Raw genomic sequence first — 27,016 nt, 5'->3', positions numbered from 1 at the left:
TCTCATGAGATTCACAACGCCCGAAACGCCTTGCGAGATTTAACGAGATGACACAAGAAGGGCGAGATCCAGATTAACATATTTAAATGAGCCATTTAGCTCATTTAAATATGTCTGCGCCATATTCACTTGGGGCCTGGGCGCAAATGGACACGCCTGAGAGACCTTGCCAGGGGGCTATTTGGCACTGGTTTCCACAAACGTGGACCAGGCGTAAGAACACCTGGGTGGTTCTCCCAGGCAGTTAGAGACCCCGGGTGGTAGGGCTCTTAGAAGGGTGGTACCCTGGCACTCCCACTGGCACCTGGGCACCTTGGTACTGTCACCCTGGCACCATGGTACTGACACTCAGGCACCCAGGCAGTATTAGGCTGTCAGGGGCACTATCAGAGTGCCAGGCTGGCAGTGCCAAGGTGCCCAGGTGCCAGGTTGCTCATGCCAGGGATCGGGCCCAGGGGTTTCTTGCCCTTAAACTGGATGTGGGGGGGGCTTGAAGACCTCCTAATAGGTAGATTCGGTGCAGTGGGGGGGGGGGGGGGTCTAGAGGCCCCGGTGGGGTGGCTGGGGGGGGTCAAAAGATCGGGGCAGCATTTAAAAATGGCGCCCAGATCCACGAGTCGAAATGAGGTAAGTGGGGCCTTGGCAGGGCATTCCTCACTGAGGCCAGAATAAACAGCAAAGTCCCGTTAAATGGCATGATTTTTCTAGGTGCTGCAGATGCTGAGAAACACCCCGCTAAACACATTCAAAATAGGACTCCTTTTTTTTTCCATTGAATCATGCCCATAATTAAAATTATTTCATCTGATGCTACTACTGAGAATTGGACTTCCAATTTTCCATTTATTGCACAGTCTTATAGTTTCAGCAAAATGTGCCAATAAAATCAGCACTCTGAACAATACAACCCACTTACACAATTGAGGAGTTGACTGAAACTGTGCCCTCCTCATTGCAAGGCAAATTGGTGCTGGAAAAGTTCAAAGCCCCCAGGTTCATTGTTGACACGCCTGTGTAACCTACTTTAATGAAACAAAGTTCAACTTCTTGATTCTGTTCCCTATCCAATTTTCGCTGGAACCAATTTGTTCCAACCATGCATTATTTTTAGTAGTTGGTTTCTACAATAGAATAGCTGCCTGACGTGCCTACAGTGCGCAAAACTCTGCTTAAGTACAGTAGCAATATTCTTTTTCACACTGAAGTGAACTCAACTCGCTTTTGTCCATTTTTATAGAACCATAGAAAGTTGTAGCATAGAAGGAGGCTATTCAGCCCATGCTGTCCATACCAGCCCGACGACACCCTTTCTAATCCCACTTTCCTGCACGTGGCCCATAGCCCTGCTGCTTACATGTATAGATCCAGGCACTTTTTAAAAGAGTTTCGGGTCTCTGCCTCCATCACAAACTCGGACATTGAATTCCCGACACCCACTATCCTCTGCTTAAAAAAGCTATCAAACTATAAGAAAAGTTAAATGTCCTTCGAAGGATGCTACATATTTGCCTATCATAAATTAAACCAATTCTTCTTCCATGTTACATCTAACTTTAATGAGCTCAACGGTAAATATGAACATTTTAAATGTTCGTTTGAGTGTTAAGAGTAGCAAAGGGCAGAAGCAATAATTCAATTTGCACAGGGACAACCTGTTTGCCAACGCTAGTGAGCTCTAACACTTGCAATTCCTTACAACACTGAGTTAATTTTCAATCTATCTGTAATCGGTAGGGTGTATCCATTCACATTACTGTAAACGTTGTGTTCCCAGCACTCTGCCAAACAGAATTCTCTAGTGACTGGAATTCCTGACAACTCAATTTGTTATAAAAGCCGGTCAATTTTGGTGTTCAAATAATGCATTCTTTAAACAAACTGATAGTAATGTCAATAGATTGTAAAGCTGCAGGAATTGTTCTTAAGGTTTACGTTGAAAGTAATCAATTATTAGGTCAGTTTTAGTTATTGCGCCTGAAAAAAGATATACCTCTATCAATAAGACATGGAATGGTAATATTTTTCTTTTGGTAATATCACTGTCATATTTCTTACGTACTAAAAGAAATACTGGGGAGGGAGGAGGGGTAAGAGATAGAGTGACAGGTAGAGACTAAGACAATAGCAAGAATTGTTCTACATGTTATTCACCATGAGGAACCTCAAATCAGAATTTTATATAAGACAATAACATGAGTAATTTTGAAGTGAGTTGTTTTAGTTCAGAGGATATATACAAGTTGTAAAAGGTGTAAGTCAGTCAAGTAAATGTAGGGGGCTGGATTCTCCGTTCCTAAGACTAAGTGTTGACACCAGAGCAAGATTTGTGGACTTTCATGACAGCAAAGCTGGCGCCGATCCTGGACCGATTCAGCGACTGTGGAGGGGCTAGCATTGACGCCAAGTGGAACACAATCGATTCCAATGAAAAATGGTGCGAGATTCTCCGGGTCCGTGATTGACACTTAGGAGGCTGACAAGCTGCAGCTGTATATACACATTACAGTCCGCACATGCACTCATCCCAGCCAACAAGATGGCACTGGTTGTGCTGGTGAGCGCCCATACAGCTGATGGGTTGGCTGGGGCTAGAGGGCACCTAGGGGGATGGCATGGGGGGGGACCTATATAACCCATGGCCCTAAGTTCACAGTGAGCTGTCAGCAGCGTGCGCAGTGGCATGGCTGCCTTTCTGGCTGCGGCAATGGTGTTCCCTGCCCATCCAACCCGACCCCACAGTCCACCTCCTGGTCACCCCCACTACTCCCACCAGCCCTGGCAGAACCCCCTGGCTAGCGGCACAACTGACAGCAAACTACGTCGATATTGGACACTTTCCATACCTCCTCTCTCTCCCTGAGCAGCCACAATGCCAGTTTCACGATTTAGAAAAGCACAAGTCAACCGCGCCATCGGAATCTCGACCCATCAGAATGGAGAATTGTGGAGGCTCCAGAGAATACCGGGTCAGGCTTGCTAATGATATGCAAAAGGTGTTTACTGAATGTGCGTTCCGGACCGCATTGATGTCGTTGTTGAGGTGACGAAGAATTACGTTTTGGCATCAAATCGGAGCCCGCCGTGATTTTGGCATTGGAACCTATTCTCCAACCCATCGCTTTTCTCGATTTTGGCATCAGCTAATGGAGGATCCTGCCCACCGTAAGTTTCTTTTTGAAGCCCAGGAGCTGAAATAAAGTAAGTGGTTTGATCAATTCTGGGAGGAAAGCACTTCTGAAGAGACTGATTGAGACAATAGAGAGATCAAAGGGAAGGAATGTGAAGTGTTGGGTGCTCTGAAGTACAGACGAACCAACACGGTTGCGATTGGTACAACGCAGTTTTATTCCATTTAACTATTTATACATCAGACTTGGTACTCAGCACGTTGTGACGGTGTGAGTGACTTGCTATGAGGTCCTGGCCCTGTGCTGTCTCCAGATGGACTGCCCAGGAAGTGTCGTGTTTCTTGTCTTATACTGTTTCTGCTCTTGTCTGTGATTGGCTGTCGTGTTATGTGTGCTAATTGGTCCGTTGGTCTGTCTATCATTATGTATGTGTTATGATGTCCGTTTGACTATCATGACATCCCCCCTTTTTTACAAGATTATGTGACTACGTGGTTATAAATATAAATGTGTCCTGAGTGCAGCTAAAGGAGTGTCTGTGTGCGTAATATTTGCATCATGTACATGGGGCTTAACTATATAGAAGGGGCGATGTCAGGTGTGACATGCTAACGAGGTTGTACCATAACAAAAGAAGAACAACGTTGAAATTTGGAACGATCAAACGAGGCCTGTAACGATAAAACAGTGACATGTTATAAAACAGTGGTTGCAAAAGTTTTACGTGTGAACAGTCTCATAAGTCCAGTCTAGTAGGTGGGCGACGAATTCGGGTTGACCGCCTCAAGGGTGGGTCGAGAACCACCGGCTGAGGTGCGAGCCTGGCCACGGGCGGTGACAGAAGGGGCATGGTATATGGCAGCTCCACAAAGTCGCTATCAGGAACCAGTGGAGGACACGGCGTCTGTGTAGGGTCCCATTGCGAGTGTGGAAGTAAGCGAAGGGCTCGGCGATTGCGCCTACGCACGGATCCATCCGGCATGCGTATCAGGAACGAGCGGGGAGCCACGCGTCTGAGAACTTCGGCAGGTGCTGACCAGCCACCGTCTGGTAGGTGGATGCGGACGTTGTCTCCAGGGGCCAGGGAGGGAAAATCAGTTGCCCATATGTCGTACGACCTCTTCTGGCGACCGCGCTGCAGTTGCATCCTATGCAGTACCGGAGCATGGTCTATTGTTGGTGCCAGGATGGAAGGCACCGTGGTTCTGAGGGCGCGACGCATCAGCAGCTGTGCTGGTGAGAGACCAGTGGCTAGTGGGGCTGAGCGATAGGCCAGCAGGGCGAGGTAGAAGTCCAACCCGGCAGCAGCAGCCTTGCAGAGGAGCCGCTTGGCAATGTGAACGCCCTTCTCCGCCTTTCCATTGGACTGGGGATGCAGAGGGCTGGACGTCATGTGTGTGAAGCCATACAAAGCAGCAAAGGACGACCATTCATGGCTGGCAAAACAGGGCCCATTGTCCGACATGACAGTCATCGGAATGCCGTGGCGAGCAAAGGTGTCTTTGCAGGCCCTGATGACAGCAGACGACGTCAAATCGTGCAGGCGTATGACTTCTGGGTAGTTTGAGAAGTAGTCAACTATGATGACATAGTCCATGCCGAACGCGTGAAATAGGTCGACACCCACCTTCGCCCAGGGGGACGTCACCAGCTCATGGGGCAGAAGCGTCTCAGGAGGTTGCGCCGGCTGAAACCTTTGGCAGGTTGTACAGTTGAGCACCATGTTGGCAATATCGTCACTGATGCCCGGCCAGTATACCGCCCCTCGAGCCCTCCGTCTGCACTTCTCAACCCTCAAGTGGCCTTCGTGTAGTTGGTCGAGAACCAGCTGGCGCATGCTGTGCGGAATCACAATCCGGTCCAGCTTCAGAAGGACACCATCAATGATGGCTAGGTCGTCTCGTACATTGTAGAACTGCGGGCACTGCCCTTTGAGCCATCCTCCCATCATGTGGCGCATCACTCGCTGCAGAAGGGGGTCGGCCGCAGTCTCTCGGCGGATACGGGCCAGACTGGAGTCGTCAGCCGGCAGATTTGCCGCTGTAAAAGCCACCTGTGCCTCGACCTGACATATGAACCCCTCTGCATCTGGCGGCGTGCTCACTGCTCTGGATAGGGCATCCGCCACGATGAAGTCCTTCCCTGGAGTGTAGACCAGTTGGAAGTCATACCTCCTGAGTTTAAGTAGGATGCACTGGAGGCGAGGGGTCATCTCGTTCAGGTCCTTGTTTATTATGCTGACCAGGGGGCGGTGGTCAGTTTCGACCGTGAACCGTGGAAGACCATAGACATAATCGTGGAACTTGTCTAAACCGGTTAGCAAGCCCAGGCATTCTTTCCGATTTGCGCGTAGCGCTGCTCTGTAGGGGTCATGGCCCACGATGCATAGGCCACTGGGGCCCATGATGCCGTGTCATCCCTCTGCAGGAGTACTGCTCCAATGCCAGATTGGCTGGCATCAGTTGAGATTTTGGTGGCACGAGACGTGTCAAAAAACGCCAACACTGGTGCCGTAGTGAGTTTGCGTTTGAGCTCCTCCCATTCCAGCTGGTGTGTGTGTTGCCACTGGAACTCTGTGGATTTTCTGACGAGGTGGCGCAGAGTCGTCGTGTGGGAGGCAAGGTTGGGAATTAACTTCCCCAGGAAGTTGGCCATGCCAAGGAAGCGTAGGACAGCCTTCTTGTCGGCCGGCTGCGGCATGGCTGTGATGGCGCTCACCTTGTCTGCATCCGGACGGACCCCTGACTGGGAGATATGGTCCCCCAGGAACTTCAACTCGGTCTGGCCAAAGGAGCACTTGGCTCGGTTGAGGCACAGGCCGTTTTCCCGTATGCGGGCAAAAACGCGTTGGAGACGATGTATGTGCTCCTGCGGTGTGGTGGACCAGATGACGACATCGTCCACATATACGCGCACCCCTTCAATGCCTTCCATCATATGCGCCATGATTCTATGGAAGACCTCGGATGCCGAGATGATGCCAAATGGCATCCGGTTGTAGCAGAACCTGCCGAAAGGGGTGTTGAAGGTACATAGCTTTCGGCTGGACGGGTCCAGTTGGATCTGCCAAAATCCTTTAGAAGCATCCCGTTTCGTGAATATCTTCGCCTGGGCCATTTCACTGGTGATCTCCTCCCATTTGGGTATGGGATAATGTTCCCTCATAATATTATTATTGAGGTCTTTGGGGTCAATACAGATGCGGAGCTCGCCAGAAGGCTTCTTGACACACACCATGGAGCTGACCCATGGCTTGGGCTCCGTGACTCTGGTTAGGACCCCTTGGTCCTGGAGATCCTGCAGCTGCTGCTTGAGGCGGTCTTTAAGTGGCGCAGGAACCCTGCGAGGTGCGTGAACGACCGGGATGGCGTCCGGTTTGAGGCGAATTCTGTAGGTGTATGGCAGTGTTCCCATGCCTTCGAATGCCTCCTGGTTGTGGGCGAGGAGCGATTGGAGCTGTGCGTAGAACTCTGCATCCGGGAAGTCAGACGTGCCGTCTGGAGAAAGAGAGAGAATTCGTTGCACAAGGCCTTGCATGCCTGTGCGTCCAGCAGGGAGTCCTTCGATGAGCCAACTATCTTGAACGAGAGTGTGGCCGTGTGTGTTTTGTGTGTCACCTGGAGCTGGCAGGATCCCATGGCCGGGATAACGTTCCCGTTGTAGTCGACCATCTTGCACCGGGATGGCTGGATTGGTCGTCTGACCTTCATGGCGTAGAAGGCAGACCATGCTATGAGGTTGGCGGAGGCGCCAGTGTCCAGGCGGAAAGTGATCGGCGATCGGTTGACCATTAGGGTGGCACTCCATTCATCGCCTGGATTGATGGTGTTGACCCGGTTCGCATCAATGACCGCAACCCGGAAGGCGTCTTGGTCATCTGTGTTGTCGGTTTGGATGTCGTGATGTGGAGGCTGAATGGTCCGCACGTTCCTGCGAGGTTGTCGGAGATGTGGAAGATCAACAGGTTGAGCCGCTCGACAGTAGGCAGCGTAGTGGCCCATCTTGCCACAGCGTAGGCATTGTCGGGTTTTTGCAGGACATTGCCCTTTTAAATGTGCAGCTCCACAGTTGCCGCACATCATGACGTTATGGCGTTCGTTACGCCACTGCGCATGCGTAGTTCGGTCTTGCGCCGGGCGCGCCTGCGCAGCACGTCCCTCAGTGTTGCCGTAGGTTTTGGCGCACACAAACGCGGGAGGCCTTAAAAAGCGCGCGAATCAGCCCCCCTCGTCCGGGCCACGGGCCTGGAGAAACTCGATTGCCTGGACGCGTTCGGCCTCGTGGGCGGCCTGGCTTGCCGATTCAATCGCGTGGGACCCCCTCCGTGCCGATTCGGTCGCCTGAAATTGGGCATAGCGGCTGGTCGCATTCTCATGCAGGACACAGGCTTCAACTGCAGATGCTAAGGTCAGGCCTTTAATTTTTAGAAGCTGCTGGCGTAGGCCACTGGAGGCAACGCCAAAAACGATCTGGTCCCGGATCATGGACTCTGAGGTGGTGTCGTAACCGCAGGACTGCGCGAGTATGCGGAGGCGCGTCAGGAAGGACTGAAAGAGCTCATCCTTACCTTGCAGGCGCTGCTGAAAGACATACCTCTCAAAGCTTTCGTTGACCTCAACAGTGAAGTGCCTGTCGAGCTTGAGGAGGACCGTGTCATACTTAGCTTTGTTCTCGCGTTCCGCGAACACCAAGGAGTTGTTTACATCGATGGCGTGCTGACCTGCGGTAGTGAGGCGCATGGCAATCCTTGTTTCGTCCGAGACGCCCTGTTTTTCATTGGCTTGCATGAAGAGTTCGAAGCGCTGCTTGAAGAGCTTCCAATTTGTGCCCAGGTTCCCAGCGACTTGCAACGGCTACGGTTTGTTGCGGTTGTCCATGGCTCAGGATGGCAGATTTGCCGGTAGGTATCAATTCACTCCTGGTATCATGAAGTGTTGGGTGTTCTGAGGTACAGACGAACCAACACGGTTGCGATTGGTACAACGCAGTTTTATTCCATTTAACTATTTATACATCAGACTTGGTACTCAGCACGTTGTGACGGTGTGAGTGTCTTGCTATGAGGTCCTGGCCCTGTGCTGTCTCCAGATGGACTGCCCAGGAAGTGTCGTGTTTCTTGTCTTTTACTGTGTCTGCTCTTGTCTGTGATTGGCTGTCGTGTTATGTGTGCTAATTGGTCCGTTGGTCTGTCCATCATTATGTATGTGTTCTGATGTATGTTTGAATATCATGACCGAATGCATTTAAGGAAATATTGAAGCCGATGCGATGGGGTTGCTGCTTAGATCTCGCAGATGATAGCAGGGTAGCTGGTCCGATCTCCCATGTGGAAGTTTGAACAAGGCCAGATCTGGAAAACCAGTTGCTTTCGGTATCCCAGGACACCCCAAGAGAAAAAGAACAGCACGTGGTAAAAATTACTGGAATTTTGTAGATTTAAAAATCTATAAGGAGGTTGCTGAATAGAAAAAGTGAAGGTTAGTTCTGAGGGCGAAGAATCCCTTTTGATGCCGAAATCGGGGGTGGCACCAGTTTTCGGATGCTCCTCTCCCTCCAAAACGGAGTCCTCAGTGAGTACGCTGCACGCCATTGGGACGGCCTCAGCATGTCACCTGAAGGCCCTCCCCCGATGCTCCGCCCCCGATGGGCTGAGTTCACTATGGCGCGGATCACTTGTGCTCTGAGTTTTCGGCACTCTTGCGTGGCGGCTGCAGACTGTGTCCAGCGCCGCCACGGTCGGGGGTGGAGACGTTTCACTGGCTGACGGGGCTTTGCCGGAGGGCTGGGGGGACTGGTGGGGGGTGGCCTGGGGGTGGCTGGGGGGGGGGGGGGCCGAGAAGGGCACTATCTGGCAGGTCGGGCCCGCGTGCGGCCAACGCCATGTTGTACGTCACGACCGCTGCAGGTCGTCGCCGTGCACATGCGCAGCCACGGACCCGGCCATTCTTCGGCCGTTTTTGGCACGGGAGCCGCGAGTTTTACCGGCGTTGCTGCTAGCCCCTCACCGGTCCCAGAATGGGTGAGGGTTCGGTGCCAATTTTTCCCATCATAAAACACCACGGTTCCCATGCTGGCGACGGCTCTTAGCCGCAAAATCAGAGAATCCAGCTCAAGATCTTTTGGAACTGTTTTAAAACACTGTTTACTGTTTACTGTTCTTGTGTTTAAGAGTAATTTCAATAAACATTTATTTTACTATAAAATCATCAAAAAGTAGTCAGAGACATTATTTCCTGATTTCAGAACCACTCCTTATAACATACTAATTGCAAATTGCAAAATCCCGTTTTGGCAGCAGGTTCAGGTTTCCCTTGTGATTTGGACAACTCGGCATTTATCACAAGCCATGCCATAACACCGGTGAGATCAACTGTTCATCAAAGTGACAGCTCGATTCTTTTTCAAAAGGCCAGTCTGAATGTCTTGGTGTCAGTTGTGGTGTGAGCTTGATCTTTAATGGTGGTGCTTTTACTGTGGTGCCCTGTTGTGCTGCATCTATTAACTGCCCAGCCACTTCCCTCACTCATAGACACTCATAGAACATACAGTGCAGAAGGAGGCCATTCGGCCCATCGAGCCTGCACCGACCCACTTAAGCCCTCACTTCCACACTATCCCCGTAACCCAATAACCCCTCCTAACCATTTTGGTCACTAAGGGCAATTTATCATGGCCAATCCACCTAACCTGCACGTCTTTGGATTGTGGGAGGAAACCAGAGCACCCGGAGGAAACCTATGCAGACACAGAGAGAACGCGCAGACTCCGCACAAACTCTCTCCCCTCAAAGACAGAGCAGCGCCTTGTCTTGTGTGCGGAGTAACGTTAACTACCTGTAAGGCAGCATTTTTGATAAAACATCAGCACACATCCACCAAGCAAGTTGGATAACAAATGTTTTAACTGTGCATTGTAAAAACAAAACATATCTAGGTGAAACGGGCAACGTACATTTTGAACAGTGATAAAAGAGAGATGGTTCACTATAAGCCAAATGCTTCTCCATGAACAATCATGGAAACCTTTGACTACAAATGAAAGAAACATGGAAATAAAGCATTTAATTATGGAAGAGCAACAAAGGCCTTGATTTCTACTTGACTTAGAGTCATAGATTTTGGCCGTCCTATCGCATCAGGCAATGGGACCCTGTGTAAGAACCTCTCTGGCTAAATCGAGGGCATCTTGAAACTCATTGTACAAGGAACACCCAGATTCTGTCGCGATACAACCTCTTACAGAAACTCAGCACCCATGGACCAGTTGAACCAGGAACATTCCTCGTCATAATGGACGTCTCGGCACTCTACACCAGCATCCCCCATGACATCGGCATTGCTGCAACAACCTCAGTACTCAACGCCGACAACTGCCAATCTCCAGACGCAATTCTGCAACTCATCCGCTTCATTCTTGATCACGTCTTCACCTTCGACAACAAGTTCTTCATCCAGACGCACGGAACAGCCATGAGGACAAAGTTCGCACCTCAATATGCCAACATCTTCATGCACAAGTTTGAACAAGACCTCCTCACCGCACAGGATCATCAGCCGCCGTCATACACCAGATACATCGATGATATTTTTTTTCTTTGGACCCGCGGCGAAGAATCACTGAAACGACTACACAATGACATCAATAAGTTCCATCCCACCATCAGAGTCACCATGGACTACTCTCCAGAATCGGTTGCATTCTTGGACACACTCATCTCCATCAAGGACGGTCACCTCAGCACTTCGCTTTACCGCAAGCCCACGGGTAACCTCACGATGCTCCACTTCTCCAGCTTCCACCCTAAACACAATAAAGAAGCCATCTCCTATGAACAAGCCCTCCATATACACGGGATCTGCTCAGAGGAGGAGTAGCGTAACAGACATCGATAGAAGCTGAAAGATGCCCTTGTACGAACGGGATATGGTGCTCGACTCATCGATCGACAGTTCCAACGCGCCACAGCAAAAAAACGCACCGACCTCCTCAGAAGACAAACACGGGACACAACCGACAAAGTACCCTTCGTCGTCCAGTACTTCCCCGGAGCGGAGAAACTATGACATCTTCTTCGCAGCCTTCAACATGTCATCGATGAAGACGAACATCTTGCCAAGGTCATCCCCACACCCCCACTACTTGCCTTCAAACAACCGCGCAACCTCAAATGGACCATTGTTTGCAGCCTTCAGAAGAGCGACCACGACACCACACAACCCTGTCATGGCAATCTCTGCAAGACGTGCCAGATCATCGACATGGGTACCACCATTTGACGTGAGAACACCACCCACCAGGTACGCAGTACATACTCGTGCGACTCGGCCAACGTTGCCTACCTCATGTGCTGCAGGAAAGGATGTCCTGAAGCATGGTACATTCGCGAGACCATGCAGACGCTGCGACAACGGATGAACGGACATCGCGCGACAATCGCCAGGCAGGAATGTTCCCGTCTAGTTGGGGAACACTTCAGCAGTCAAGGGCATTCAGCCTCTGATCTTTGGGCAAGCGTTCTCCAAGGCGGCCTTCAGGACGCGCGACAACGCAGAATCGCCGAGCAGAAACTTATAGCCAAGTTCCGCACACATGAGTATGGCTCAACCGGGACCTTGGATTCATGTCGCATTACATTCACCCCCCCACCATCTGGCCTGGGCTTACAAACACCTACTTGTCCTGGCTTGAGGCAATTCACACCTCTTTAACCTGTGATTATCCCTCTATCTAGTTACTCCATCTGCACCTGTAAAGACTTAATTACCTGCAAAGACTCGCATTCAAAATATCGTCTTGCATCTTTGACTTTGTCTATATATATGTTTCTGGAACCCACCTCTTCATTCACCTGAGGAAGGAGCTGTGCTCCAAAAGCTAGTGATTCGAAACAAACCTGTTGGACTTTAACCTGGTGTTGTAAGATATTACTAGAGTCATAGGATCATAAATGTTTACAGCATGGAAACAGGCCCTTCAGCCCAGCTTGCCCATGCCACCCAGTTTCTATCACTAAGCTAGTCCCGCTTGCCCACATTTGGCCCATATCCCTCTATACCCACTCTGCCCATCTGACTGTTTAATTGCTTTTTAAAAGACAAAATCGTACTTGCCTCGACCACTGCCTCTGACAGCCAGTTCCAGATGCTCACCACCCTCTGTGTGAAGAAATCTCCCCTATGGTCTCTTTTGTATCTCTCACCTTAAACCTATGCCCTCTAGTTCTAGACCCCTCTACCTTTGGGAAAAGATGTTGACTCTCTACCTTATCTATGTTCCTCATTATTTTATAGACCTCTATAAGATCACCCCTAAGCCTCCTACACTCCAGGGGGAAAACTACCTAGCATACCCAACCTCTCCTTATAACTCAGACCATCAAGTCCTGGTAGCATCCTCGCAAATCTCTTCTGCCCCCTTTCTAGTTTAACAATATCCTTCCTATAATAGGGTGACCAGAACTGAACACAGTATTCCATGTGTGGTCTTGTACAACTTCAACAAGATGTCCCAACTCCTGTATTCAATACTCTGACCAATAAAACATAGCATGTTGAATGCCTTTTTCACCACCCTGTCCACCTGTGACTCCATCTTCAAGGAGCTATAAACCTGTATTCCTAGATCTCTTTGTTCTGTAACTCTCCCCAATGCCCTACCATTAATTGAGTAAGTCCTGCCCTGATTTGATTTACCAAAATGCATCACCTCACATTTATCCAAATTAAACTCCATCTGCCATTCATCGGCCCATTGGCCCAATTGGTCAAAATTGACGTCTGAAAAAAAAGTTAAACCTGAATACTGATCAATCCTACGGATTGTATGCAGCTTGCTTAAGCTAATCCTCCCTTTACTGCATTAAAAATGCACATTACTTGAATCATTTGATATATCTGAAAAGGTTCACACTGGTTATTAAGCTAGTGATAAATCCAAGTCAAATAAAGAATAGAGCGTAAATTAGTCTGTGAATTACCCACCCAACAACGTAAGAGAATATTTAATGGAACAATTGCTTCCACTGAAAGGAAATCTTTCTCCTTATTTCCAAATAAAAACAAATTTAATTGAACTTCATATTTGATATAAACACCAAAGAAGGGCTAATGCTTCAATTAGTCAAGATAAGAAAATGATCATTGTTGTCACAAATGTGTAATTATTATATTACAGATTTTAAGGTCCACTGTTTTAAGAGCATATTTCTGTTTCAAGCCTTCAAATGTTTATTTAAACACCATCACACTCAAACCTCTGGAGGTGGCTACGAAGAACTATTAAAGATGCAAAAACAAGCAGCAAGGTGGCGCAATGGGTTAGCCCTGCTGCCTCACGGAGCCAAGGTCCCAGGTTCGATCACGGCCCTGGGTCACTGTCCGTGTGGAGTTTGCACATTCTCCCCGTATTTGCGTGGGTTTCGCTGCCACAACCCAAAGATGTGAAGGCGAGGTGGATTGGCCACGCTAAATTGCGCCTTAATTGGAAAAAATAAATTGGGTACTCTAAATTTATAAAAACCAAGATGCAAAGACTGCTCCAGGGATGTCCACATAATTCTAAAAAATGTGGGAAACCCTTTTACTTCTAAGGGAACAGGAACCAAGAAGGGACTTTAAAAGACATCAACATGACTTCAAAGGACTTCAACTACTTTACTTAATGGACTAATGCTTCACTAAAATTAACATGACAGCCACTTAAGTTTGAATCTCTACAAATTATGTTTGAGAACAACCATTTTGTGTGCCAAACTCCATGAAGTCTCCGGGAATCAACTCAGAAATGGTTCTTGGCCAAGGAAAGGACAAAGAGAAAGGTATTAAGAAATCAGCTGCTGTTCTGCTGGAAGGGTCCAGGCAATCCATAGGTGCCATTACAACAGAATTAGTGAGGAACACAAACCCTTCTCTTCCTCCCAAAAAGTGATGACCTGCTGCGTCCACCTGAAAAGGCAAACATACGAATAGTTGACTGCAGATTTCATCGCAGTTGCTAAACAGAACCTCAGGTTTCACTTCAGAAAGAAGGAATTCACGCAACAGACCTGCAACGATGACTAGAATTTTCCAGCCCTTCCCCATTGACCACCGACGAGATCTTCAGGTCCACTGAAGTCAATGTCAATTTGCATGGCTTGTCTGTCTTGTCACCGGGGAACCCACAGCGGGAGTTCACTTTGGCAGGACCAGAAGATCCCACGGGTGGGAAGGGCGGGAAAATCCCACCCGATGTACCACAAAGACCTATATTAAATCATGGGTTGGATTCTCCACTGTCGGGATTTTTCGTTATGCCAGCAGCACACCCACGTCCAGGGATTTCCCGGCAGACGGGACAGAGAATCCCGCTGCCAGCAGGGGTGCTGGTGCAGTTGGAGAGTAACTTTTTCCTTTGTTGGCATTTTAATCTTCTCATCTACGGTGAACTGATTTCATTATGTTACTGATTACCCTTCATAGGCTCACATACTATAGTGTTAATTTTGATATATGTTGTGGCCTTTCTATTTGCCTTAACACCATGTTGTTTGTCCCCTCCACCTGTAAGTTCCCCTCCAAGCCACTCACCAACCCAAATTAGAAATATATCACCATTCCCTCACCTTCATTTGGTCACAATTCTAGAATTCCTTCCCTAACAGCGCAGGGCTAAATCGCTGGCTTTTAAAGCAGACCAAGGCAGGCCAGCAGCACGGTTCAATTCCCGTACCAGCCTCCCCGAACAGGCGCCAGAATGTGGCTACTAGAGACTTTTCACAGTAACTTCATTTGAAGTCTACTTGTGACAATAAGCGATTTTCATTTTTTTTCATAACAGCATGATGGGCATGCCTACACCAGATTAAATAAATTAGCTCACTACCACATTCTTAAGGGTAATTAGGAATGGGTTATAAATACTAACCTTGCCAGCAATGCTCACAGACCAAGAATAAGTAGGAAAAAAACACTTCTTTGATGTAGATGGAGGAACAGCATCTCAAATCCAGCTATCGAAAACCAGGATTGACCAAAAAGCAGACAATGTTTTTAAGCTGGCATGCATGGTTTTAATTATTATTAGATTAAGATCGTAACTTACTGGCTTTTTGTGCACGGTGCTGCATTGGTGCAGCGGCACACCGCCTAGTTGTCGGCTTTGCCGCCTGTCGTTTCCCGCTCTCCGAGTGGTCTGAGGGACCTTTGTCACAGCCCAGCCTGAGCAGCCAGTATTGAAAACAACTAATATCCAGTGCAGTCTCAGCCCTGGGGCTGCCCATTTCGAGGCAGGATTCTTGGTTCTCCGATGCCAAAATCACGTTCGGGGACTGGCCAGGGAATCAACGTTGGCTCCAAAATCAGGGGGGGGGCGGCGCTTTTGCAAGGCTCCGCCCCCTCCAAAATGGTGTACTCTAGGAGTACGCCGCACGCCGTATGGACGGCCTCAGGACGTTACCTGAGGCCCTACCCCGATGCTCCGCCCTCAATGGGCCGAGTTCCCAACAGCCTGGGCCTCTCATGCTATATTTTGTTGGGAACATGGCGTGGTAGCTGCGGACTGAGTTTCAGCGCCACCACAGTCGGGAGAGGACCAATCCGCGGGCAGGGGGGGCTTTGGCAGAGGCTGGGAGCACTGGTGGGGGGTGGTCCGGGAGTGGCGAGCCTGGCCAAAGGGGGGCACTATTTGGCAGGGCGGGTCCGCACGCGGCTGGCACCATGTTGCACGGCATGGCTGCGACAGGCCGCCGCCATGCACATGCATGGTCACAGACCCGGCAATTCTCCAGCCATATCGGCAGTTAGAGCCGGGTGCTCTACGCTGCGTGCCTGCTAGCCCCCAGCCAAACGGAGGATCGGTGGCCATTGTGCGCCGTTTCTTCGGTCGGCAAAGGCCACCGTTCCCACGCCGGCGTCAGCACATAGACTCAGTATCAGAGAATCCAGCCCCGTATCTGTAGTTGACCATATGATGCCTTTCAAGTGGAGTCCGAGCGCAGCATCATCATTAGAAGTGTTTAAGAAGGTGTCTCTTTACCATATGACAATCAAAAACAACTAAAAGTGCCAGAAACCAACAACATGACACTTAATTGTGTATCAGCTGCGTTTAGTTGTATGCACAGGGATTCCCCTGAGGAAGGAGCAGCGCTCCGAAAGCTAGTGACATCGAAACAAACCTGTTGGACTTTAACCTGGTGTTGTAAAACTTCTTACTGTGCTCACCCCAGTCCAACGCCGGCATCTCCACATCATAGTTGTATGCAGGTGGTGAACATTAACTGGTGATTCACTTGCACTCCTATGAATTGGAATAGACTGAAAGTGTGGTGGGAAGCATTGGAGTTGCATGTTTGTCGTGGTATTTCCATAACAAAAGCCAATAAAAGCACGTAAAAATTGGCCCTATTTCTATCCTCGCCAGCTGACTTACAGGAATATAATTATGCCAACATCTTGCACAATTAGGAGATAATGCATTTCAATACAACTTCTCAAATCGGTAAATTTATTGGCATTTAAAAAAAATAAATTTAGAGTATCCAATTCTCTTTTTTCCAATTAAGGGGCAATTTAGCTTGGCCAATTCACCTGCCCTGCTCATCTTTGGGTTGTGGGGCTGAGACCCACGCAGACAATGTGCAAACTCTACACAGACAGTGACCCGGGACCAAGATTGAACCCGTGTCCTCAGTGCCTTTGACAATATTGAATTCTTTACTCGTCAGTCTGGCCTCAATAAAACTCGAGATGGATTTGTAGATATAATATTATTTATTTTTAACCAACTTGCAAGGCTGATTCGCTTCACAATGAGCTCCAGAACACACAAGCTGTCTCCTGGAACCCTAGAACCGAGTGAGGTCGGAGACAAAGAGATCTCTGCAAATACATTTTAATGGCATCAAGTATCACATACAAGATTCCCATAAGTCATCCTATACCCCTCCTGACCTGGCCATACATCCTGACTGGCTCACTTTGCATTCCTTAACCCTGGGCCTCTTGTTACCCAGCATCCTTTTCCCCATCCTTGCCATGTTTTCTGAATTCCTTTGTCCTTTGTCCTTTGTGAATTCACTACTATTAGACTGGCCCACATCTACATTACTGTAACTAATATTTGAACTAACTATTTTATATCACATTTGTTTGTTCAATTCCTCATTCCCTCCTTTTATCATTTCATGATAACCTATCTATCCAATCCGTAGCTACGGCCCCTCATCTAAGAAGATTTATCGCTGCATTTCCAATTCCTGTTGCATAACCCCGTCATCCGCTGCACCCTCGTGGATCCTGACAGCCAAGATTCTAGGGGCATCTATCTGTTCCAGTGCACCCTGCATTCTACTCATCACGCATTTAAGGATGGCCAGGCCCACAAAGATGCAGCAGAGTGCCACTGCTAAATACATGGCCATATTTATCAACCAGTCCTTCCAACCTCCGAATCCCCAGTTACCCCAAGAGCCAGGGTCCTGCATACCGTCCAGGTGATCCTGTATGCGATCCATAAATTTAGTGATGTTAGCGGTTAGGTCTTGAATTCCCATGTTACACTTGCCCTGCACTATGGCGCATACCCCACCCTCACGGGCCAGAAGATAGTCAAGAGCATATCGGTTCTGCATGGCAAACAACCGCAGCTGAGACAATTCCTTGGTTATTGCCCCGAGGGCTCCCAAGGTTTCGTTTACCAGGATGGTAAGGCCACAAATAAAATAATTCCTATCGCTGACCCCCAAGTAACCCCCCACACCTCCCAGTGTCAAGACGCTTAGAACTCCCCATCCAGCTGAGTGGCCCCGGTTGGGTGCGAGAACCTGAGGTTTTTTTCCAGTTCTCGCAGAATTCAGTTGAGACTGCCCGGCGTGCCAACTGATTGTGCAGCATCCACGCCAAGGGGCAGGGGACTGTGGTAGGGACTAGAGTCCTGATAGCAATTTGGTGGGGAAATGGGGGTGACAAAACATTGGTTGCTGTGCCATTAAAAAAATGTAGTATCCTTGTTCCGTGTACAGGCTAGCATCACAATCAGTATATCGGTTGCGTAGGGATCCCCCAGTAGCCCAGTTTATCCAGCTTTGGAACGCCCATTCGGGCCTCCTAGCAATGCGGAAAGCCCTAGTCCCAACAATGATATGAGAGACATTCGCCCAGTCACAAAGGAGCTGGAGGCCGGCGTTCAATGGAACGCAGGTGGTGTTGTAACAGATGCATTGGCCAGACGCCTGAGTGATATGACACCTCCTGTCCGTACAGGTGGGGAACAGACATGTTATATTCGTTTCCACCTCTACCAGCAAACAGCCGTTCCCGTCACTGCTGAAATAATTCTCGTATGACCGGGAGTCTCTATTGGGGGTGAAGTGGCTAGGTATGTATGCCCTCCACCGTTGCAGCCTATCATACTGTGAATGGGAATTATCCCGAGGAAGGGAAAGGCAAATAGCCGGTGGTGCTGAACCCGGATCGTAAGGAAGAGTGACTTGCTCGGGCAGTGTCTCAAACGCTGACAATTAACCACCGTTTGGAGAGTGCCCCAAAGCGGTGAAACAGAAAATAACCTAGACACCGCTGCGGGGTTCGGGTAGCAGACAACCCGTCCCTGGCCATACAAGCGGTGGTAGATCTGGTAGAAGAGATTCATACTACCCAGGTTTCCTCATTCTGGGTCCTAAATGAATTAAGTATATCTCCTGATAACCTACGTTCTGGTTGTACTCCCCTCCTCACACGCCCCGTCCTCTCTCTAGTCCCCCTCTCTCTCTCACAACCTCTTCCTACCCTCTCCGCACGGTCTGACTTTACCTTTATGGCACCAATCTTAACACATTCAAAATCAAATTTACCTGTACTCCAAAAACAAGGCAATGTCCATAGAATGTTCCCTTCCCATCACCGGGACCGGTGCAATTGCTTCATGAGTCCTGCATTGGCCGTTAACCTGATGACCTTCCATGAGTCGATACCATGTCCTCGTATATGGGGGCAGCGAAGAACGTCACCTCAGCATAAGTGAAATGTCCTTATAGTTTGGTTGGGGTTACAGATGTAGATGATATTTCCCTTTTCCATGTCCGCCTCCGATGTCACTCCAAGCGAGGCGAGGCCGAAGATTACACAGGCGGTGCGTAGCCACCTCATCATGCTCCACACCTGTAAAACAGTGCTGGGGAAGGGAGGCAGGTTAGTGACCGACCTTTTTACAGTGGTGGAGGTGGACCCAAGCACTCCACCCCTCCACTTTAACTGCAGTGGGGGTGGTAAGGAGAACTTGGAAGGGCCCCTCCCATCGTGGCTCCGACCCTTTCCGAGTTCCATTTTTGACCATGACATAACTACCAGGCTGCACTGAAAGCGAGCTAGGTAATGGGGACGGTGGCGGGTGAGCCGCGTGGACCTGGCCATGGAGCTCCTTGAGGACCTTAGTGAGGGCCAGAACATAGGTCGTCATTTCTTCAGTCATTTGGTGAAACTGAACCAGATCTAGTGGGGGGGAGGGGGGAGGGGGGGGGGAACTGGGTTGCTGCTGCATTGGCCAAAAGGGGGCTGGAAGTAGGAGAGGTAGTCGGGGTGGGGGTCCGCCGCCTGGGGGACTGGAGGGTGTGGGAAGCGCGGGCATGTAGCTGGCCTAGAAAAGGAGATGGCTAGTCGGCAGGGGGGGGGGGGGGGGGGGGGGGGAGTAGCCCCCCGAACCAGCTGATAACTTGGAATGTGAGAGGCCTGAACGAGCCGGCCAAGAGGGCCCGGGTGTTCGTGCACTTAAAGGGACTGAAGGCAGCCGTGGTTATGCTCCAGGAGACACATCTGAGGGTGGCAGATCAGGTTAGGCTGAGAAAGAGATGGGTAGGGCAGGTCTTTCATTCAGTGCTGCATGCGAAGAACAGAGGGGTTGCGATACTGGTGGGGAAGCGGGTATCGTTCGAGGCACTGAATATTGTAGTGGATAATGGAGGTCGATATGTGATGGTGAGTGGTAGGTTGCAGGGGGTGCGGGTGGTACTGGTGAACGTATATTCCCCGAATTGGGATGATGCCGGATTTATGAAATGCATGCTGGGTCGGATTCTGGATCTGGAGGTAGGAAGTTGATACTGGGGGGAGACCTCAACATGGTGCTGGACCCAGCACTGGACCGTTCTAGGTCCAGGACGGGTAAGAGGCCGGCTGCGGCCAAGGTGCTCAGGGGGTTTATGGACCAGATGGGGGGAGTGGATCCATGGAGGTTTGCCAGGCCGCTGGCCAGGGAATTTTCCTTCTTTTCCCACGTCCATAGAGCCTACTCCCGGATAGATTTTTTCATTTTGAGTAGGGCGCTAATCCCGAAAGTGGAGGGAACGGAATATTCGGCCAAAGCTATCTCGGACCACGCCCCGCATTGGGTGGAGCTGGAGTTGGGGGAGGAGAGGGACCAACGCCCGCTGTGGTGCCTCGATGTGGGACTGTTGGCGGATGAGGGGGTGTGCGGGTGGGTGCGGGGGTGTACTGAAAGATATTTGGAGGCCAACGACAACGGGGAGGTGCAGGTGGGGGTAGTCTGGGAGGCGTTGAAGGCGGTGGTCAGGGGAGAGCTAATCTCTATTAGGGCCCACAGAGAGAAGAGAGAGGGGAGGGAGAGGGAGAGGATGGTGGGGGAGATTTTAAGGGTGGACAGGAGGTATGCAGAGGCCCCCGAGGAGGCGCTACTTAGGGAGTGACGGAACCTCCAGACAGAATTCGACCTGTTGACCACAGGGAAAGCAGAGGCACAGTGGAGGAAAGCGCTGGGGGCGATGTATGAGTATGGGGAGAAGGCAAATCTGTTGCTGGCACATCAACTTCACAAGAGGGAGGCAGCGAGGGAGATTGGTGGAGTTAAGGACAGAGGGGGGAATACGGTGCGGAGTGTGGTGAGAATAAACGAGGTATTTAGGGACTTCTATGGGGATCTGTACAGGTCTGAGCCCCCAGCAGGGGAGGAGGGGATGCGACGATTCCTAGATCAGCTGAGGTTCCCGAGGGTGGAGGAGGAGGAGGTGGCTGGTTTGGGGGCGCCGATTGGGCTGGAGGAGCTGATTAAAGGATTGGGGAGCATGCAGGCGGGGAAGGCCCCAGGGCCGGATGGGTTCCCGGTTGAATTTTACAGGAAATACGTGGACCTGCTGGGCCAGTTGCTCATGAGGACTTTTAATAAGGCGCGGAAGGGGGAGACCTTGCCCCCGACAATGTCCAGGGTGCTGATTTCTTTGATCTTGAAGCGGGACAAGGATCCACTGCAATGTGGGTCGTATAGACCGATCTCGCTCCTCAATGTTGACGCTAAGTTGCTGGCGAAGGTGCTGGCTGCGAGAATTGAGGACTGTGTCCCGGGGGTGATTCATGAGGATCAGACGGGATTTGTGAAGGGTAGGCAGCTATATACAAATGTGCGGAGGCTCCTCAATGTGATTATGATGCCCTCGGTGGAGGGGGAAGCGGAGGTAGTGGCAGCTATGGATGCGGAGAAGGCCTTTGATCGGGTGGAGTGGGAGTATCTTTGGGAAGTGTTGCGGAGGTTTGGGTTCGGGAAAGGGTTCGTCAGTTGGGTCAGGCTGCTATATAGAGCCCCGGTGGCGAGTGTGGCTGCGAACCGGCGGAGGTCAGAATACTTTTGGCTGTACCGGGGGACCAGGTAGGGGTGCCCCTTATCCCCCTTGTTGTTTGCACTGGCAATTGAGCCGTTGGCCATGGCACTGAGGGAGTCCAGGAAATGGAGGGGACTGGTCCGGGGGGGAGAGGAACACCGGGTGTCGTTGTATGCCGACGACCTGTTGCTGTATGTGGCGGATCCAGTGGAGGGGATGGCGGAGGTCATGCGGATCCTTAGAGAGTTTGGGGACTTTTCGGGGTATAAACTCAACGTAGGGAAGAGTGAGCTCTTTGTGGTGCATTCAGGGGACCAGGGAAGGGGGTTAGACGAGCTACCGCTGAAGAGGGCGGAAAGGAGCTTTCGGTACCTAAGGATCCAAATAGCTAGGAGTTGGGGGGCCCTGCACAAGCTCAATTTGACGCGGTTGGTGGAGCAGATGGAGGAGGATTTTAAAAGATGGGATATGCTGCCACTCTCACTAGCGGGTAGGGTGCAGTCAGTCAAAATGACGGTCCTCCCGAAGTTTCTCTTTGTGTTCCAGTACCTTATCATTATGATCCCCAAGGCCTTTCTCAAATGGGTAAGCAGGAGCATCATGGGGTTTGTGTGGGCGAATAAGGCCCCGAGGGTGAAGAGAGTGTTTCTGGAGCATAGCAGGGACAGTGGGGGGCTGGCGCTGCAAAATTTGTGTGGCTATTAATGGGCAGCCAATGTGGCGATGATCCTTAAGTGGGTAATGGAGGGAGAGGGGGCGGCGTGGAAGAGTCTAGAGATGGCGTCCTGTGTGGGCACGAGCCTGAGGGCGCTGGAGACGGCACCGCTGCCGCTCTCGCCGACAAGGTACACCGAGTCAGGTGGTGGCGGCGACGCTGAAGATCTGGGGGCAGTGGAGGCGGCACAGTGGCGAGGTGGGAGCCTCGGTTTGGACCCCGATTCGGGAGGATCATCGGTTCGTCCCGGGAAGGATGGATGGGGGGTTTCGGAGCTGGCATCGGGCAGAGAATAGAAGAATGGGGGACTTGTTCATCGATGGGACGTTTGCGAGCCTAGGGGCGCTGGAGGAGAAGTTTGGGCTACCCCCGGGAAACACTTTCAGGTACATGTAAGTGAGGGCGTTTGTGAGGCGGCAGGTGAGGGAATTCCCGCTGCTTCCGGCACGTGGGATTCAGGAGAGGGTGATTTCGAGTGTATGGGTTGGAGAAGGCAAGGTTTCGGCGAATTACCAGGAGCTGAAGGAAGAGGAGGAGGCCTCGGTGGAGGAGTTAAAGGACAAGTGGGAGGAGGAGCTTGGGGATGAGATAGATGAGGGTCTGTGGGCTGATGCCCTGAGTAGGGTTAATTCTTCCTCCTCTTGCGCCAGGCTCAGCCTAATACAGTTCAAAGTTACTCACAGAGCGCATTTGACAGGGGCGAGGTTGAGTAGGTTCTTTGGGGTGGAGGACAGATGTGGGAGGTGCTTTGGGAGCCCGGCAAATCACGTCCATATGTTCTGGTCGTGCCCGGCGCTGGATGGGTTTTGGAGGGGTTTTGCGAGGACTATTTCCAAGCTGGGGATTGGCATTATTTGGGGTATCGGACGAGCTGGGAGTGCAGGAGGCGAAAGAGGCCGTTATTCTGGCCTTTGCGTCCCTGGTAGCCCGGCGGAGGATTTTGCTACTATGGAAAGATGCGAAGCCCACTAGTGTGGAAGCTTGGATCAATGACATGGCAGGGTTCATCAAGCCGGAGAGGATAAAGTTTACCTTGCGAGGGTCTGTGCAAGGGTTCCTCAGGCAGTGGCAACCGTTACTAGACTATTTCACGGAGCGTTAGGAGGAGGTCAGCAGCAGCAGCATCCCAAGGGTGGGGGGGGAGGGAGGGGGGGGGTTTCTTTTGAGGTGGCGTTTGGGCGAAAGTGGGGGGGTTTCCCTATTTGTGTTTTTAAATGTTATATGGGGGGATATTGTATATGGGGGAAATCCAATGTATAATTTCTGATTGTTGTGTTCTTGTTTCTTTCTTTTGATGGGGGGGGGGGTTTTGTTGAAAATTTGTTGAAAAATTTGAATAAATATATATTTTTTAAAAAAGGGACCACTGGGCAACGGGGTTTGCCCCATACCACAAGGGATACCTTTGCCGGTATTATCAAACACCGATTACTGATACTCTGGGCCAGCCCCTCCTCACCTTCAGGCAGCAGTGCTAACCACTGCGCCAACCGGTATTGGTCTTTTTTCTGAAGACATAGTCGCTTCAAAGTGGTTAGAGAGAGATACATAAGTACTTCAGAGCAACAGGACGGCCAAAATGTTTAGTACATCCAGCAATTTAGATTCCAATGATTACTTGGGATATTATTTGAATTTCATTCTGTTGTCAGCCGCGAAAACAGTAATCATTCAACCAGCCACGTTAAATCAATAAACTGTTTCATATTTAATGACTATGTTAAATCTGATGAGAACAGGGAGGTTACTTACTTATTATATTTTTAATATCATAAATGAAGCTTTCCAAAATATTTCATTGTTGATTAGCAGTTTACTATATTTCAAAAGGACCAGCAAATTCAAATTACATTTTAATTAGCTTTCCCTTTTTCAAACTCTCAATCGGACTGTAATTATAGTTGTATCATTTCCAAATGATTTGCATACTCAGCCTGGGAAACAGAGGAGGAGGAAATGGAGACAAGAGCCAGAAGCAATCAAGAAGTAGGACTCCACTGACAGAACAAGTTGGATCAGAATTCGCACAGACAGAAAACATTTTCAGCAATGCAATTTTCTCGAGTCATTGAACACAATGCTCACTTTTTGTCGCCAATGCTTCACTTGCAATCACACATTTACATCAGTGTCCTTCCAGTTACGCAAGTGACCCCCCTCTATCTACAGATCAAGCACTTGCACGTAATCATTTATATAGAAATAAAATGCACAATTTTAATGGGTTGTATGTGACCTAGAATCACTGTAGACCAAAATTTGTATATAGCTTCCATCCTTCTTCACATAAGATATTAAAAATTATTTCAACCTTCTCCAGAAGAGGTTTGAATTTGAGCTCTGCTGATATTCCAAAGCAGACATGTCCAACTTGCTGACGCCTTGGACCAATCCTAGGCTGCAGCTATTGAGTGGACCATGTCTAATTAACAGTGCACTTAATATGCCTGTCTGCTGTTCCCCTTTAGTACGGACCTGTAGTATTGTGAATTTAGTAGAAATCATATAATCCCTACAGTGCAACAGGAGGCTATTCGGTCCATTGAGTTGGCACCGTCCTTCCAAAAGAACACCTCACCTAGGCCCGCACCCTCTCCTATCCCTGTAACCCCACCTAACATTTTGGAACTAAGTGGAAAAGGGGCAATTTGGCATGGCAAATCCACCTAACCTTCACATCTTTGGACTGGGGGAGGAAACCGGAGCATCCGGAGGAAACCCCGCAGAGACGGGAAGAAAGTGCAAACTCCAGACAGACAGTCACCCAAGGTCGTAATCGAACCTGGGTCCCTGGCGCTGTGAGGCAGCAGTGCTAACCAGTGTGCCACCATGCTGCCCAGATCAGGCCTGATGGAAGAGTACGGTGCTTTTGAGAGAGAGAGCTGGGCGAATGATCTCCTGGCAAAAGAGTCAATTTAGAAGTAGTCAAGCATTATTATGTGCTGAAGACACATGATGTCGGAAATAACACACAGGCTTGACCGTTCTCAGAGCATCAATGCTTGTGCTTCTGTTGATAAAACATGAGAAGTTGCAAGTACTGCGTACGGTCCAACCCATGAAGATGCATAGCAGTTGTGGAGAGATTTGCTTTCATGGTGGGAATCAGGTCATGAAGAACAGGACTAAAATAGATACAGCACTTCATGAAGAACAAGAAGACATCGACCTTCCCCCAGATCAGGTGGAAGTCATCTGCAAAATGGTCTCCATAATCAACAAGGATGACATTCAGGTGACACAGGTGGTGTCACTTGTAGCAGATACATTCCATCCACACCCCAACACTGACAAAGTGAGTGGTGCATTTATCTTTCTATCGTACCACCTTTGAAAGTCAGAGGAGTATTCTTCAACTACTTACAATGCAGGAATATTGCTGCACGTTTTCACATTTAAGGACCGGCAGTTGAACAAGTCGTTCACTACCTGGAGCCTCACTTCCCAGCTTGTATTATTGTCGCCTTTCTCGCTCTAGGACAGAAGCCTTTGGGAGCAATTCTCCCAAAATATTTCCAAGTATCGTCTCTGCCAGGAAATGAGGTGTGATTCCCGCCGGGTGGTTTGGCGTGATCCAGATCGCAATCCACCCACACTTACAAATTATTTTGGAGCCAGAGTTGATTCACACTGAAAATTATATGTGGGACCCGAAGATACCAACAAGGTAGGATCCTCAGAGAAAACAACATCCAGGGTCGAGATTCTCCGACCCCCACGCCGGGTCGGAGAATCGCCGGGGGCTGGCGTGAATCCCGCCCCCGCCGGTTGCCGAATTCTCCGGCACCGGATATTCGGCGGGGGCAGGAATCGCGCCGCGCCGGTTGGCGGCACCCCCCCGCGATTCTCCGGCCCGGATGGGCTGAAGTCCCGCTGCTAAAATGCCTGTCCCGCCGGCGTAGATTAAACCACCTACCGTACCTGCGGGACAAGGCGGCGCGGGCGGGCTCCGGAGTCCTGGGGGGGGCGCGGGGCGATCTGGCCCCGGGGGGTGCCCCCACGGTGGCCTGGCCCGCGATCAGGGCCCACCGAACCGCGGGTGGACCTGTGCTGTGGGGGCACTCTTTTCCTTCCGCCTTCGCCACGGTCTCCACCATGGCGGAGGCAGAAGAGACTCCCTCCACTGCGCATGCGCGGGAATGCCGTCAGCGGCCGCTAACGCTCCCGCGCATGCACCACCCGGAAATGACATTTCCACGCCAGCTGGTGGGGTACCAAAGGCCTTTGCCGCCAGCTGGCGGGGCGGAAATTAGTCCAGCACGGGCCTAGCCCCTTAAGATTGGGGCTCGGCCCCCCAAGATGCGGAGCATTCCGCACCTTTGGGGCGGCGCGATGCCCAACTGATTTGCGCCGTTTTGGGCGCCAGTCGGAGGACATCGCGCCGTTACCGGAGAATTTCGCCCCCGATCTCAGCATAACCCTGCAGCCTCCCCTCGTCTCACTGGCAAAGATCCCCCTACTTTCTCGCCGGCAAAGACCCCGCAACTCCCCAGTCGCTGTCATCAAGCCAACCGCCTCACAAGTAAATGACACCCCACTTTGGAGTCGCCAAAGGCTTCCCCCCTTTTGGCAGTGCCAGCCTGGCAC

General features: G+C 50.4%; 1 pseudogene; it reads left to right on the top strand.

Annotated features, from left to right (window-relative positions):
- Positions 1–622: 622 nt before the first annotated feature.
- Positions 623–25,978, top strand: LOC140398067 (peroxisomal coenzyme A diphosphatase NUDT7-like; annotated as a pseudogene).
- The last annotated feature ends 1,038 nt before the right edge of the window (positions 25,979–27,016 follow it).

This window comes from Scyliorhinus torazame, chromosome 21, assembly GCF_047496885.1.
Source record: "Scyliorhinus torazame isolate Kashiwa2021f chromosome 21, sScyTor2.1, whole genome shotgun sequence".
In the NCBI taxonomy this organism is placed as follows: domain Eukaryota; kingdom Metazoa; phylum Chordata; class Chondrichthyes; order Carcharhiniformes; family Scyliorhinidae; genus Scyliorhinus; species Scyliorhinus torazame.
This window is presented reverse-complemented; position numbering and strand designations above follow the sequence as displayed.